This window comes from Erigeron canadensis, chromosome 8, assembly GCF_010389155.1.
Source record: "Erigeron canadensis isolate Cc75 chromosome 8, C_canadensis_v1, whole genome shotgun sequence".
NCBI lineage: Eukaryota > Viridiplantae > Streptophyta > Magnoliopsida > Asterales > Asteraceae > Erigeron > Erigeron canadensis.
In genome coordinates this window covers 21,457,859-21,461,770 of record NC_057768.1, presented here as the reverse complement: position 1 = coordinate 21,461,770, position 3,912 = coordinate 21,457,859, and positions in this window count along the sequence as shown.

Below are 3,912 nucleotides of genomic sequence, written 5' to 3'. Positions count from 1 at the left end.
GATGGGAAACCATAAATCTCCGATCCCCATACCCGAACCCGAAAAATGTATATATGTTAATTACTTAGAATTCAAGTTTTTTTCTATTTTTTAGAATCACTTTAAGTTTATAGCTTTTCGCTTAATACTTTTCATGTGTTATACTTTATTTATCAATTACTTAACATAGATATTAGTTTATATATAGTAAGAAAAGGTCGAACTACACGTTTTTTTAGCTATCTTCTACTTCAATGAATTTATATTTAGTCCAAAAAGATATCTCCATTTATCCGATGGGAATCCCTGATATCCGATGGGAATCCCTGATACCCGATGGAGACGGGTATAGGGATGTCACTGAAATCCCCGACGGGGACGGGGATGAGGATTATAAGTGAGAATCGGGTACGGGAAGGGAATGAATATCCCCAACGATACCCGCCCCCAATTATAAGACCCTTTGGGTCCAGATATTCTTTTTTATACCCAAATGTAACACCCCAAGCTAGGCTCGAAATGCTACCGAAAAGATATAACGTATGCATGGAATTATCGTAGAACATGAACTGTATGAATAAAAGGGATCCGGTGAATTCAACCTCGATATAAAGTACAAATGCACAATCAAAAGATGGCTATCGATTCTAAGCATAAAGTAAAGCAATGGGCGAATGAATCCTTGATCCACAAAAGTCCAAGCTCGAGTCCAACACAAGTATCTATCAAACTTCACATCCAAGAATTTCTTAATTACCTGAAAAGTGTACTAAACAAAGTCAACACTAGGTTGGTGAGTTCGTAGTAATGGATCACAAGGAACCATCGACTATATGTATATGGAAAAGTAAGTAATGTCTTACAGGTAGCCTTTATAAGGCACAAATTCAAGCAAGATATGCAAACCGATAGTAACCCTCATCACATAACAAGCCAATAGTGTATCAACAATGATGAGGAATGCGTGTCACAATTATGCATAAGTAATATCAACATCAATGAGTATACGAAACAATAAGGATGCATAAAGTATATGTGCATGCGACATGATCAAGCAATGCATCGTGTGTCTCTCAACAATCATCAAAAGTGTACAAGTCCCTCAGGGAGCGAACGGCCTCGCACACGTTTCCCATGCAAAAGGGGTGCGTACGTTCTCGCTCATGTTTCCCATTAGCTTGGGGGTGCTTGCGTCTCATCAATAACCATATCAATACGTATGCGTGTTTACGTACCCCGGGGAGCGAACGGCCTCGCACACGTTTCCCATGCAAAAGGGGTGCGTACGTTCCCGCTCACGTTTCCCATTAGCTTGGGGCTACGTACATCTCATCAATAACCAACAATGCGTGTTACCTCAATCACAATCCATCAATCATCAACCAACCAAAGTTATATGTACATACACTTAAGAGGATTCTACTTTCAACGAGTTCTCGAGCTTATATATAGGGTCACCCGCAGCCTTCCCAGCACATCTCAAACTCTTTGAAGGTATAACCGACTTCCATGTACGTACATCTATCCTAAATAATCAAAATATCACAATCATATGCGTAATCAACCAAACGTGTCAATCAATCCATCATTCTAACAATCAACACCATCCATCGATCAAACTATCAATCAAGACTATCCATCAATCAAGCAATCAATCAAAACTATCCATCAATCAAACAATCAATCAAAACTATCCATCAATCAGTCAAAAAAAATTAAGTCGTCAATCAAATTAACCAAACAATCAAACAAGCATGTATGTGTACACTTTTGAGCCTGAATCTCAATTAAGTGGGGAGCTACGGAACTCACCTTGAGCAGCTACAACAAGTTAAGATCACGCTAAGAATGTCCAACGATCGTCAAAGGTCCACAATCAAACTTCAACAATGATCACAACCTACTTTACAATATCAAAATATCACAAAGGCATCCCAACGGTAAGGTCTAACTAGTTAAACTATGCCACAATTACCAAGGGTGATCTAAAAGTGGTCCAAGAATGCTTAAACCATATTTGAAGAGTTTTGGTTAAATACGATACAATGACTTAATTAGTACCAAAATTTCACATAAAAATCAAAGTGTTTAGAAATGTGTTAAATCAATTTTGTTACCCTTAGAATGATGATATAAGACCAATAAACAAGTTTTAGATCATTGAAAGTTGACCGATGACCGAACGAAAAAGTGGTATCCGAAACAACAAGTCGACGGTCGATGCTGATAACAAAGGCTGTCAACTTCGACCGTCAAAAGAACATCGGCCGTCAAGGGTCTCATCGACGAAAATGCTCACTTATCTCAAAAATGACCCATCTAGACGCAACGTCAAGGTTTCAAACTTTACTACAACTCACTACAAGTATATTTATGGATAATAAACACTCCAATTTCACCAAATCATTTCCGGAATCAAAAACCCTCTTTCAAACCCTAAGTTACTAGTTTTCATCAAAAACTCAAAGATTTGACTAAGTGTTATGTAATCTAGATATCCAAGACTTAATACAACATAAACTAAGTATGTAGAAAGTAAATTTACATGCCAAATCGTTACCTTGATTTGAAATCCAAATTTGAGACAAAGAAAGGAAGAACACACTTGATATATTGAATCCTTGAAACCAATAGCTATTATTATACAAGTTATTAGGCACTTTTACTTATTATGATGATGAATAATCCGAAAATAATGAAAGAATAAGAAGAAGAAGAGGATGGAAATGTTGTTCTTGAGTTTTGAGAGAAAGAAAGAGAGAGAGAGAGAGAGAGAGAGAGAGAGAGTGTGTGTGTTTTGCGTGTAAAGAGATAAGGGAAATGAGAGAAATGAGATGTGGGTAGGGGGTTGTGTTCCCCTCTTGAGCTCTCGCAACTAGTTCTAGTTACCCCTGACAATTGATTCATTTAGTTAAAACTTTTACCCCGAGACTTGTTCAAATACTTCGTTGATATATTATTATCTATGTCGAAATTACGTTACTAACGAATATTCGTATGTCTACCTTTTCATTACAAAAGTTTTATATACTTCAAGTTGGCTCATTTCAAATCTACCTAACCGTGTAACGTTGACCGGTCAAAATGGCGGATGTTACACCAAGATACCCTTATTTCTTATTCTGAATACCCCCATACACCTAATCTATACTTTTATAATATTTAATAAATAAAACAACTCTCTATTTAAAAAGTTATGGATTAGGGGTGTTGGTGGACCGGTTTTGACTAAATTTCAAACCAAACCGGTAATTCCGGTTTTAACTTATATCAAACCAAACCGAACCAAATATATTGTCTAACCGAACCAGACCAAACCATGTAAGGCGGTCCGGTTTGGACGGTTTGATGGTTCTTCAAGTTTTTTTTTTCTTTTATTTTCATATAATTTTGTATATAAGTGTGAAGATTTGTGTTAAGATCCATAACAAACACTTAAAAGAATTACTAGGAAGTCAAACTATTTATTTTAATTTATTCAAACTTTAGGTAAAGTTTTTATCCATATGTTAATAACACGTATAACACCTATATATTGAAAAAGTTTTTTTTATATTGGAAATGTACGTATAATTAATTATAAATTTGAAATATAAGTTTATTCTTTATAATGAATGTTACACCCCGACTAAGACGGAAAACTCTGGGTGCAAAATAAGCACACGCGCACATGGATGTTAGATAGGAACAACTAAATGAGAGCATGGATTAACCATATATAGTCGAATACAAAGATCAAGTAAGTAAAACATAAGTCATGGTCATAAGTTCAACAAGCATTCAACTAAAACATAAAATAAGTTCCCACGCAGGGGAAATGAATAGGCATAATGCCAACAAGCACGGAGAAAAGCATGCAAAACTCCAAATCCTAAGCCTAAAGTCTGCTATGTGTCCCATGCTACCAATCCTAGCCACGATCTGTTTGATTAC